Here is a 13557-nt window from a genome sequence, read left to right as displayed (position 1 = left end):
AAAAAATATATATATATATGGGAAGAACTACAAAACCTGTTCTTTCTATTGTTTAAGGAGCCCTTCCATACTTGTTTGGTTTTTATCCTGGGCTGTTTTCATCATCCATTTTCTACCTAACTATGTAGGTTAGACCTTCTCTAAATAGAAAGGAGTGGTTTTTCAGAAAAAATAAATAAAGTTAAATCAGATCAAAATAAATAAAATAAAAATAAAATGGGCAGAAACCTCTCACACACCATCAGTAAAACTATAATTCAGGCTGGGTGCAGTGGCTCACACCTGTAATCCCAGCACTTTGGGAGGCCAAGGCAGGTAGATCACCTGAGGTCAGGAGTTTGAGACCAGCCTGGGCAACATGGTGAAACCCTGTCTCTACTAAAAATACAAAAATTAGCCGGGCGTGGTGGCGCACACCTGTAATCCCAGCTACTCGGGCAGCCGAGATGGGAGAATCGCTTGAACCCAGGAGGCGGAGGTTGCAGTAAGCTGAGATCATGCCACTGCACTCCAGCCTGGGTGACAGAGCAAGACTCTGTCTCAAATATATATATATATATACACACACACACACACACATATACACACACACACACATAACTTAACACAATGCTTCTGCCACAAAAAATGGAAAATACATCCTAAAACCTTAAAATTTCCTTTTTGCCAAAGATTTCAAAAGAAAAATAAGAGAAAAAAAATCCCTTTGACTCACTAATCACTTCTAGAGCTGGGTGCAGCAGCTTATACCTGTAGTTCCAGCTACTCAGGAAGCTGAGGCAGGAGGATCACTTGAGGCCAGGAGTTCAAGGCCACAGTGAACTATGACTGTGCCACTGCAATGCAGTCTGGCCAACAGAGGCAGGAATGTGGGCAAACAGAAGAACAGCATTTATAACGGTGAAAAACTGGGAAGTTCCTACATATTCAAAACTAGAGATAATTTAACAAATTATGGGCTAGGCACGGGGGCTCACGCCTGTACTCCCAGCACTTTGGGAGGCCGAGACGGGCAGATCTCTTGAGGTCAGCAGTTGGAGACCAGCCTGGCCAACATGGTGAAACCCCATCTCTACTAAAAAAAAAAATACAAAAAAATTAGCTAGGTGTGGTGGCACATGCTTGTAATCCTAACTACTCAGGAGGCTGAGGCAGGAGAATGGCTTGAACCTGGGAGGCAGAGGTTGCAGTGAGCCAAGATCGTGCCACTGCACTCCAGCCTGGGCGACAGAGCGAGACTCCATTTCAAAAAAAGAAAAAAAAAATTATAATAAGCCAAGCAATGGAATACCACATAACTACTGAAAGTGGTGTGTGTGTGGGGTGTGTGTGTGTGTGTGTGTGTGTGTGTGTGTAGACACAGAGAGAGAGAAGGGTAGAGAAATATTTATGGCACGTGGTTAGATGAGAAAAGAATGTACAAACAGGATATACAGTATAAATTTATTTTGGTAAGATTGATTAGATAGAGAAAGAAAAAAGGGAGAGAGAGGAAAAAAGGGATGGAGGGAGGAACTGGGAGATGCTGCATCCTGTTAGGAGAGAACACCTCCTCACCACTCGTTTCCCTGAGAAAGGATGTTCCATAAACTCTCCTGGTTTCTCTCCATCGCCTTTAACTCACTCCACGTCAGGGAGGAAAAATGGCTTAACTGGTGGTAAATGTGGGAAGAATAAACAAGGGATCCCGGGCTCACTCCCCACTCCTTACTCCTGGGAGCAATCTGGCTGCTGTCCCTGCGGTTCCTCTGGGTCAGGATCACACCCAGTATGGTGCCACCTGTGCCTAATTGGCTACACCTGTCTCATTCTGGGGTTTGGTTTGCAGCCCTGTGTTGCTCCCACACTAAGTCAGACCTCCAGCTTTTCCTTCTTCAGTAATGAAGAAGGTGTCCTGGTCTCTATTTATACGCTTGGCCAGATTTCCCTGCTTTGGACGCAGATGGGGATGTAGGGTCTAACTTACTCTGTCTCCTCAGAAATTCAACATGCATCAGTTAGGGTTCTGGGTGAAAAGCAATGAAACCTTACTTGGCAAACTGAGGCAAAGAGGAATTTATTAAAAGAAGCAGCAAGGGTAAGAAGGCTGTTTTTAGATTACACAGACCAGAGAACCAGGCTTAGGGAAGGTCATAAAGCAGGATGTTCAACAAGGGAGACCCAGCAGAGAGTCTGGGTCAGTGGCCTCCTCTTCAACCCTCCTTCTAACTGTTCCTGCCATTCTTGCATGGATTGCTTAAAATAAAATTTTAAAACAAGCTGTCCAAGTGGCCAAAGGATAACCTACCTACCATCCCTCCCCGACTCCCCTCTTCCTATGAAACCCAGATTAATATGTATCCATTGCCCCTTCACTTATTATTTACGGAAAGTGGATCCCACCAGAATGATAACTGACCTAAGCCCATTGGCCTATTCTGTTCCCTTCATTACAGCCATTGGCTCATGAATGAGTGGGCCATCTGGGCTGGGCCAATGAGATGATGACTTGAAATTCTGGGGGGAAACGTCTCTCTGTATCCATCCCCCCGGACCTGGGCAGGTAAGCATGTGACTCTGTGGGGGTTGTTCGCCAATTTAAAATGCAGCTGACACCACAGAGGGCTAAACAGACAGACAGAAAGAGAGTCACTCAGTCAAACCAACCAGAAGGCAGAATGGAGGCTGGGCAAACCCAGATGATAAATGTGCACCAATCATTAAAAGGGGAAAGAGTGGACCCGATTAAGAAATCTTGGGTGTGCATCCTGGATCTACCCTTTTTAACTGGGTCATCTGGCTAAACTTAGCCTTTCTGAACCATACTTTTCTAATGTTGAAAATGGGGATAATAACAGTATTCTCCCTAGGGTTACTGGAGTCTGAAATGAGATAATCCATGTGAAGCACTTGGCACTGGGTCTAGCTTATAGTAACTGCTGGACATGTTGCTATTTTTGTATACCAAAACATAACCTTTTGCACATCACTTTTTTCTTTGTTAAGGCAGGGTCTCACTCTGTTGCCCAGGCTGGAGTGCGGTGGCACAAAACGGCTCACTGCAGCCTCAAATTCCTGGCTCAAGCAATCCTCCAGCCTTAACCTCCTGAGTAGCTGGGACTACAGGCATGCACCACCATGCTTAGCTAAATTTGTTTAATTTTCTGTAGAGACAAAGTCTCCCTATGTTGCCGAAGCTAGGCTTGATCTCCTAGGCTCAAGCGATCCTTCCACTTCAGCCTCCCAAAGTGCTGGGATTACAGGCATGAACCACTGTGCCCAGCTGTTTGTTCTTGAGACAAGGTCTCATTCTGTCACCTTGGCTAGAATGTAGTGGTGGGATCGTGGCTCACTGCAGCCTCGACCTCTCAGGCTCAAGCCTCAGCCTCCCACACAACTGGGATTACAGGTATGAGCTACCATGCCCACTGTGCACCACCTCTGAATCTCACCTGTCTCTTAGTCCACTCAGACCAGTTCCTACAGCACCAAACTCAGGCCCACAGTGGTCTCCCCAATCTGTTTTCTCTGTGACACACTCACTCAATGTTCATGCATGCGTTGAGGGAAGACAGAGACCCTCTCATATTGTTTTATATTATTTTGTACTCAGAAAAGGAAAGAGAAGCAAAACTAAAGGCAGGTAGCCCGGCGCCTAGGAACCAGACCCGAAACCAAGGAACCAGACCCAAAACCAGGCCTGCACCTGCCTGACCTAACCCTGGTAGTTAAAATTCGACCCCTGACCTAGCAACTGATGTTATCTATAGATTCCAGACATTGTATGGAAGGACATTGTGAAACCTCCCGTTCTGTTCTGTTTCACTCTGACCATCAGGTGCTCGTAGCCCCTGTCATGTACCCCCTGGCTTGCTCGATTGGTCACTACCCTCTCACGCGGACCCCCTCAGAGTTGTGAGCCCTTCAAAGGGACAGAAGTTGAGCACCTGAGGAACTCAGATTTTAAGATGCTAGCCTGCCGATGCTCCCAGCTGATTAAAGCCACTCCCTTCACTATCTTGGTGTCTGAGGGGTTTTGTCCGCAGCTCGTCCTGCTACAGCATGACCCAAAAATGCAGGTGAGGTGACCTCCCATAGGCAAATGTTTGAACAGGGGAATGAAAGTGAATAAGTGCTGGCCGGGTGCCGTGGCTCACACCTGTAATCCTAGCACTTTGGGAGGCTGAGGTAGGTGGATCACCTGAGGTGAGGAGTTCAAGACCAGCCTGACCAATATGGTGAAACCCTGTCTTTACTAAAAATGCAAAAATTAGCTGGGTGTGGTGGCACGCACCTGTATTCCCAGCTACTCTGGAGGCTGAGACAGCAGAATTGCTTGAACCCGGGAGGCGAAGGTTGCAGTGAACCGAGATTGCGCCATTGCACTCCAGCCTGGGCGACAGAACAAGACTCCATCTCAAAAGAAAGAAAAAAAGAAAGTGGATAAGTGCTTTCCCCTCTCTTCTCCTCATGAAAGCTGCCAATATGTATTTCAAATGGCACAGAGCTCTTGAGGTCAACGAGTTGCCTATAGCATTGGTCAAACGCCAAATCAAATATGCATCCTTCTCCTGAAGCTCCCCTGCCCTACTTCAGTCCCCTGTCCCTCACCCCAGCTTCCTCTCAGGCTCCACTTTCTGGTAAACCCAGGCAGCTGAGCTCAGACTATCCGTAGGTGGCACATTTTAATGACTGTTTATTGTTCTTCCTTTCCCTTATCTCTATTTTCTAATTATTTTTACAATAAACACATCTTAATCTCACAATTTTAAAACCTTTTTCCCCCCTCAAGCCTATAATCACATCTTCAAGGCTAATTTACCTATGTTATAAAAGTAACATGAAATTAGGATTAGGAGAAAGTGCAGGCATGTGACATTAAACATTGCTAGGAAAACATATACCCAACACAGCTATGGGGAGTGGGGAGCAGGAAGTTGGAAAGAGGGAGACAGTTATTCTTCCTGATTGTTTCTGGATGTTCTACAGCCAGCTCTGAGGCTGCTTCTTAGAAGAGGAAAGAATCCTGTGGAGAAAGAAGAGGGAGGGAGGCAGGGATGGAGGCGGAGAAGGAGGATGGGCATCCTGTCTTCCTTTGTTCTCCAGCCTGGTTCCCTGAGACAGTGGGGAGCAGGGCCCCTTCTGCTCCAGGCTTTCTGTTCAGCAGAGGTGCTAACTGGTTGGCAGGCCCAGGAAAAAGGCAGACTCAGAGGGGAGCGGGGAAGGCTGGAGGAGCCACAAACCAGGTGTGAAAACCCCTGCAGAGCTGGAGCAAGCCATTTGCCGGTGGCTCAGACCAGCAATTGGAAGAATGCACCAAGTTACTCTGTGTGAAGGGGCAGGAGCGCGCCTTGGGATATCTCATAATTAAAAAGCAGGAGGCTCCGCTGCAGATTGTGGAAAAGGCCACCTCAACTGTTTCCACCACTAGGGAGAACTTGAGCCCCTGTTTAGGTGTCTCCTGCTGCCCGAGGATCACGGCACTGGATCTGGTACAACTCAGGGTCTGGGCATCCACCCCTCCTCCTGGGTCAGTGTGGTTGAGTGACAGAGAGAAGCACACACCATGGTCAGGGCTGGGGCAGAGGCTCAAGCAGCATGAGAGACTCAGTGGGGTGCCCTGAAATTGGATATCAAGGTCACCTCTGAAATAAGTAGGTAAAATCTCATAAATCAGCACAGAACAATGAGAGAAGCCACCTGAGCCCTGACTCCTAAATCCAATCAAGTCTCTCAAGGTATAGCCCCCATGGGTGATTTTTTTTTTTTTTTTTTTTCAGGCTGGAATGCAGTGGCACGATCTTGGCTCACTGTAACCCCTGCCTCCTGGGTTCAAGTAATTCTCGTGCCTCAGCCTCCTGAGTAGTTAGGATCACAGGCGCCCGGCACCGCACCCAGCTAATATTTGTATTTTTAGTAAAGACGAGGTTTCACCTTGTTGGTCAGACTGGTCTCAAACTGCTGACCTCAGGTGATCCACCTGCCTCAGCCTCCCAAAGTGCTGGGGTTACAGGGATGAGCCACTGCACCCGGCCAGTTTTGTTTATTTTTTATTGATTGATTGATTGATTGATTTCAAGAACAGGGTCTCACTATATTGCCCAAGCAGGTCTCAAACTACTGGGCTCAGGCTATCCTCCCGCCTCTGCCTTCCTAAGAGCTGGGATTTCAGGAGTGAGCCACCTTGCCTAGCGGGTAATTTTTTTTTTTAATTCTCATCAAATACCTTTTATTAATTATGGTTTTAAAAAACACAGGACATAAGATTTACCATCTTAGGCCAGGTGGGCATGGTGGCTCACACACTTTGGAGGACCGAGGCGTGTGGATCACTTGAGCTCAGGTGTTTGAGACCACCAGCATGGGCAACATGACGAAACCCCGTCTCTACAAAAAGTGCAAAAATTAGGTAGGTGTGGTGATATGCCTATAGTCCCAGTTACTCAGGAGGCTGAGGTGAGAGGCTTGCTTGAGCCCAGGAGACGGAGGTTGCAGTGAGCCATGATGATGCCACTGCACTCCAGCCTGGCTAACAGAGTGAGACCCTGTCTCAAAAACACACACACACACACCCCTGTAATCCCAGCACTTTGGGAGGCCAAGGCAGTTAGATCACAGGGTCAGGAGTTGAAGATCAGCCTGGCCAAGATGGTGAAACCCCGTCTCTACCAAAAATACAAAAAATTGACCGGGCATGATGGTGGGCGCCTGTAATCCCAGCTACTCAGGAGGCTGAGGCAGAGAATTGCTTGAACACGGGAGGCGGAGGTTGCAGTGAGCCGAGATTGCACCACTGCACTCCAGCCTGGGCAACAGAGCAAAACTCCATCTCAAAAGAAGAAAAAAAAAAAAAAAAGACTTACCATCTTAACTTTTTTTTTTTTTTTTTAGATGGAGTCTTGCTCTGTCGCCCAGGCTGGAGTGCAGTGGTGCAGTCTCGGCTCACTGCAACCTCTGTCTTCTGGGTTCAAGTGGTTCTCCTACCCCAGCCTCCTGAGTAGCTGGGATTACAGGTGCGCACCACGCCCAGCTAATTTTTTATTTTTTAGTAGAGATGGGGTTTCTCCATGTTGGCCAGGCTGGTCTCAAACTCCTAACCTCAGTCTATCTGCTTGTCTCAGCCTCTCAAAGTGCTAGGATTACAGGCATGAGCCACCATGCCTAGTCCATCTTAACCACTTTTAGGTGTGCAGTACATTAATGTTAATTATGTACATTGCTGTGCGGCAGATCTCTAGAACTTTTTTATCTCGCAAAACTGAAATTCTATACCCATCGAATAACATCTTTTCTTTTCCTCCTCCCCTCAACCCCAGGCGACCACCACTCTACCTCTACTTTGTTTCTAAGAGTGACTGTTTTGGATACCTCATATAAGAGGACTTATGCAGCATTTGCCTTGCTGCAACTGGCTGATTTCACTTAGCGTAGTGTCCTCCACATTCATCCGTGTTGTAGTCTATGACAGGATTTCCCTCTTAAGGCTGAATAATATTTCACTGTATATATGATGAATGATCTTGCTACATCATTTTACTGGCAAAAGGTGAATGGACTTGTGAAAATACCACTGTGTTGGCCAGGCGCAGTGTCTCACGCCTGTAATCCCAGCACTCTGGGAGACTGAGGTGGGTGGATCACCTGAGGTCAGGAATTTGAGACCAGCCTGGCCAAGATGGTGAAAGCCCATCTCTTCTAAAAATATAAAAATTAGCTGGGCATGGTGGTGGATGCCTGTAATTCCAGCTACTTGGGAGGCTGAGGCAGGAGAATCTCTTGAACCCAGAAGGTGGAGGTTGCGGTGAGCAGAGATCACGCCATTGCACTCCAGCCTGGACAACAAGAGCGAAACTCCATCTCAAAAAAAAAATAAAAGAAAAAGAAAATTCCACTGTGTTGATTCAGTTCCTGCCCACAGAGAAAGAGATATTGCCTCTGACCAGCTCAAATATCTGAGTTATGAGTCATTCATTTGTCATTGATTTTTTCACGTATTAGGCTCTACCAGTCCCAGTGTCCTGAATGCACGAGAGAAGACAGACTGAGTCCCTGCCTTCCCAGCATCTCCAGCCCAGTGGGGGCCAAACACACACCAAAGAGCCCCAAAATGCCCATCAAATGCCATAGTGAGAAGAGCCAGGGTGTGCAGAGATGACAAGGAGAAGGCAGGCCCCTGGACTTGTGAGAGAGGCTGGGGAGGGGCTCACCAGGCACTGAGAGAGGGGAGCAATGGCAGGTATAGAAATCCAGAAAAGCCAAGAGAACAAGCCTGTTGTGATGTAAAAGCAAGTACACAGTGCCCACAAAGCATCCTTGCCAAAAAAAGAAGTTAAATTTAATCAGATCTCTAGGTCAGAGTCTCTCGACCTCAGCAATATAGACATTTTGGGCCAGATAATTCTATGTTGCAAAGGAAAGAGCACTCTCTTACATAGTGTAGCGGATTTAGCAGCATCCTTGACCTCTATCCACTGGGTGCCAGGAGCACCTACCCAGTTGTAGCAACCAAAAATGTCTCCAGATATTGCCAAATATCCCTTCAGGAGCTAAATTGCCCCCAACTGGGAACCACTGCTGTACCTGAGAAGTTTAATGTAGTGACAGGTTCAGGAGTGGCTGGATCAGGGCTCTGACTCTGCATTTCTTTCATCAATTGTCTTCTCTCCTGTGTCAGCACCATCTCAAATCTAGCTGTGCTCAAGATACAAAAGTGGTTGCTACAGCTCCAGACCTCACAGCTATGTACACCAACTGGACAAACAGTTTCTTCTCCCCAAATCACTGAGCAAAGGCCTGACTTCATACTAATTGGGGTAACCTAAAACCTGTCCCCTTTCCTATCTCAATCACTGTTGTCAGGGGAAAGCTACTTACTACCTGGCTTGAATTCACATTAAGTGTCTATCCCTGAATTAACTCATTTATTTATGACTCATGTTAGTCCAGGCGTGGTGGTGCACGCCTGTAATCCCAACACTTTGGGAGGCTGAGGTGGGTGGATCACCTGAGGTCAGGAGTTCGAGACCAGCTTGGCCAACATGGTGAAACCCCGTCTCTACTAAAATAACAAAAATTAGCCAGACATTGTGTCAGGCACCTGTAATCCCAGCTACTTGGGAGGCTGAGGCAGGAGAATCACTTGAACCCAGGAGGTGGATGTTGCGGTGAGCTGAGATCACACCACTGCACTCCAGCCTGGACAACAGAGTGAGACTCCATCTAAAAAAAAATTGAATGCCTACTCTTATAGCCACCTATGTAACCTTACAGTAAATTCTCTTTTCTGTTTAACCTGCTTTAAGGAGAGCTCTGTTATTTTCAACCATTCAACCATTCAACTATTAAGACAGACCACATCTGGAGCATTTGGAGAGGCAACCGTGACGATGAGGGGGGCCCTGAAAGTATTCCTAATGCAACTGGTACACTGAATAAGCAAGATGTCTGATTATAGTGACCAAAACAGCTCATCTGCTCTATCTCTCAACCCTGTAATTTTTACTTACAAAGATATCAGCCTGTTCCTCAGATGAAAATGTCATCAGTTTTTATGCCTACTTCTAGGTCGGAGACAATTCTTAGGTCACTGTAAATCCCAAACACAGTCTTGACTTCAAAATAAGGATGTCCTGTCAATATAATATTTGGCACGTACTTTTTTTTTTTCTGAGAGACGAAGTCTCACTCTGTTGCCCAGGCTGGCTGCTCCATGTCTTTCCCGTGGAAACCACTTTTCGAAATTCTCCCAGCGGCCTCAAGCCTGGAGTTAGAATGAGCACTTCCCACTCCCACTCCTCCCTGAAAAGGGAAGTTGGGGGCCCAGAGCACAGCAACAACTCTCTCCAAAGAAACCTCTCACCAAGTCTTGTTCTTTTTCTTTCTCTCCTCTCTGTTTTTAAGGATGTCCAAGAGTCAGGGAGCATTTCCCCAGAGATTTCCCTTGAAAGTCTGCACATGAGGAATGGTCTTCCACATACCTTGCCAGGAAAAGTCTCATTCTAACACCTCTCACATTAGTATATTAAAAGACTTACTGCGGGAAAAGTGTGCATCGCAAACGAGGAAAGTCATGGAGTATCCGCAAGTCATGTGGGGAAGATGGACTCTCAGGGTTAAGACAAGAAAAGGAAGTTCAATGATACTCACTATGCCCCATACGCAGAAAACTTAATCCTAGTTATTTTAGGCCATAAAATATAAAAAAGAAAGTAGTTTTAAAACTAGAAATGTTGTAAGTGTGTATTTCACTGGTTTTGTAATAATATAGAACTTTCTAAGCCTAAAGACAATGGGGAGAAAAGCACAGAAGAAAAGCTAATAGTTTAACATTTCTTTTTAACTAGAACACTTAGTAGACATTGAGAACCTGCTGCTATATTGAAACTCAGAAAATCCTCTCCTAGGATCAGAGGCAGTAAAGGTGCCAAGAAATCAACCAAAGTTGTATGACAGACCAAGAAACGTCTGTTTCAGATGTTTGGAGTCCTATAAGATTCCATAAGTTACTTTCAGTTGAACCAAATATAACATGTCCTGTTTCACATCATATAACAGTCGTATTCCAGATTAATACAACCTGAGAGCATTCTCTATTTTTCTTTTTCTTTCTTTTTTTTTTTTTTTTGAGACAGTTTTTCACTCTTGTTGCCCAGGCTGGAGTGCAATGGCGTGATCTCTGCTCACTGCAACCTCTGCCTCCCTGGTTCAAGCGATTCTCCTGCCTCCGCCTCCCAAGTAGTTGAGATTACAGGCACCCACCACTACGCCCGACTCATTTTTGCATTTTTAGTAGAGATAGGGTTCAAACAAGTTGCAGCCTGGTCTCCTGACCTCAGGTGATCCTCCCGCCTTGCCCTCCCAAAGTGCTGGGATTACAGGCCTGAGCTACCAGCGTCTGGCCCCATGCTCTATTTTTCATTCATTCATTTCGCGAAAGCTATTATGAGCCCAGACTGTGCAGCACTGTTCCAGGCTCTTGGCATCCAAAAGCTAACCAGACCGTGCTCCCTCCCTCATGTATTTTACCTTCTTTGGAGGCAGAGAGACAATAAACAAATGCAGAAGTTAACAAACTTTTTCATATTGTGAGAAATGGCAACATAATATGAGCTCATATTTTTACATTCCAGAGTTGCTTTCATTGAGAATCTGTGCTTCTCAACCTTGGCTACACTTTGGACTAATATAGAAAGCCCTTTTAAATACAGATGACTGGGTCCCATTCCCAGACTTTCTGGCATAATTGGCCAGGTAAAGCCTAGGCATTGGCTTCTTTTTTTTTTTTTTTTTTTTTTTGAGACGGAATCTTGCTCTGTCACCAGGCTGGAGTGCAGTGGTGCCAGCCATCTCGGCTCACTGCAACCTCCACCTCCCCGGTTCAAGCGATTCTCCTGCCTCAGCCTCCCCAAGTAGCTGGGACTACAGGCGCACACCCGGCTAATTTTTTGTACATTTTTTTTTAGTACAGATGGGGTTTCACTGTGTTGCCCAGGCTGCTCTCGATCTCCTGAGCTCAGGCAATCCACCGGCCTCTCAAAGTGTTAGGATTACCGGCGTGAGCCCCCGGCCTTTTTTTTTTTTTTTTTTTTTTTTTTTTTGAGACAGTCTTGCTTTTTTCTCCATACCCTCCAGTGATTCTAATGTACAGCCAGAAGAGAACTGAAACGGGTATATAAAAGAAACTACCACTAGATGTCGCTGTCCCCAAAGGTTTGAAGAGAAACAGTCCTCAAGTAGTCAATGGCTAAGTTCCCACTAGATAAACAGACTTGATTTTGCCATATTTTGGATCCAAGTGAATGTCCAATTAAAAAAAAAAAAAAAAAAACTCCTTAATTTCTCTTTGGCCTGAATGAAGCAAGTCACACAAAACCCAAATGTATTAGTTTGCTAGAGCTGCCATAACAAACTTGGGGGATTAACAGAAGCCCAAGGTGTTTTGTTGGAGAGTTATTTTCTCTTGAGGCCTCTTTTCTTGGTTTGCAAATGGCCATCTTTTTCTTTTCTCTTTTTTTTTTTTTTTTTTTGAGACAGGGTCTTCTCTGCTGCCCAGACTGGAGTGCAGTGGCTGGATCTCAGCTCATTGCAACTTCCACCTCCTGGATTCAAGCGATTCTCCCACCTCAGCCCCCTGAGTAGCTGAGATTACAGGTGCACACCACCATGCCTGGCTAATTTTTTGTATTTTTTTGTAGACACAGGGTTTCACCATGTTGCACAGGCTGGTCTCGAATTCCTGGGCTCGAGTAATCCTCCCACCTCAGCTTCCCAAAGTGCTAGAATTCCAGGCGTGAGCCACCACGCCCGGTCCTGCAGATACCCAGCTTTTCACTGCGTCCTCACATGGCTGTCCCTCAGCCCCTGTTGGCTGGGTCCTAATCCCCACTTCTTTTAAAGATACCAGTAATATTGAATGAGGGTCCACTCTAATGACTCTATTTTAACTTAATGACTTCTTTAAAGGCCCTGTCTCTAAATACAATCTACAGTCCCATTCTGAAGTTCTGGGCCAGTAAGGGCTTCAACATATGAATTTGTGGGGCGGGGCAGGGGAAGAGGGCAGATACACTTTTCAAGAAATCTCCAAGATATCAAAAGCAAAACCAATCTACTTGATGAGTGGCAAATGAGTAGTTTCCCAGCCGTCCACAATTCTAAGGATCTCTCACATAGTAACTATGGAGCAAATTGGTTGCTAAAAAAAAAAAAAAAAAAAAAAATTTAAATTATTTTTATTTTTTATTCCTTTAGTTTTTTTAGCCAGGACATGTTATCTGAATTTTTTTTTTTTCCCCCAAAAATCATACCTCTTGGCCAGGCGCGGTGCCTCACGCCTGTAATCCCAGCACTTTGGGAGGCCAAGGTGGGCAGATCACCTGAATTAGCGAGTTCGAGACCAGCCTGACCAACATGGAGAAACCCCATCTCTATTAAAAATACAAAATTAGCCAGGCATGGTGGCGCATCCCTGTAATCCCAGCTACTAGGGAGGCTAAGGCAGGAGAATCGCTGGAATCCGGGAGGCAGAGGTTGTGGTGAGCCAAGATAACGCCATTGCACTCCAGCCTGGGAAACAAGAGCAAAACTCTGGCTCAAAAAAAAAAAAAAAAGAAAGAAAAAGGAAAAAAAAAAAATCATACCTCTTACTCAGTTTTAGTTCTGCTTTCTAAATATTTCCCACACATTTAGAATTAAAGTATTCATTTGCTTATTTAACTCTGTTTCCTGAACCAGGACACTTCAGCTTTAAAAAATACCAAGGGCATGAAAGAATGGGATAGAGCTTTGAGGTGGCGCTAAATTATGTTCTCGTTATTATCATTATTATTATCTTTTTTTTTTTTTGAGACGGAGTCTCGCTGTGTCGCCCAGGCTGGAGTACAGTGGTGCGATCTTGGCTCACTGCAAGCTCTGCCTCCGGGGTTCACGCCATTCTCCTGCCTCAGTCTCCTGAGTAGCTGGGACTACAGGCGCCTGCCACCACGCCCAGCTAATTTTTTTGTATTTTTAGTAGAGACGGGGTTTCACCGTGTTAGCCAGGATGGTCTCCATCTCCTGACCTCGTGATCCGCCCACCTC

The sequence above is a fragment of the Mandrillus leucophaeus genome, unplaced genomic scaffold, assembly GCF_000951045.1.
Source record: "Mandrillus leucophaeus isolate KB7577 unplaced genomic scaffold, Mleu.le_1.0 Scaffold285, whole genome shotgun sequence".
Lineage (NCBI taxonomy): Eukaryota > Metazoa > Chordata > Mammalia > Primates > Cercopithecidae > Mandrillus > Mandrillus leucophaeus.
The sequence above is the reverse complement of the archived record's forward strand: the minus strand, read 5'-3'. Positions refer to the sequence as shown.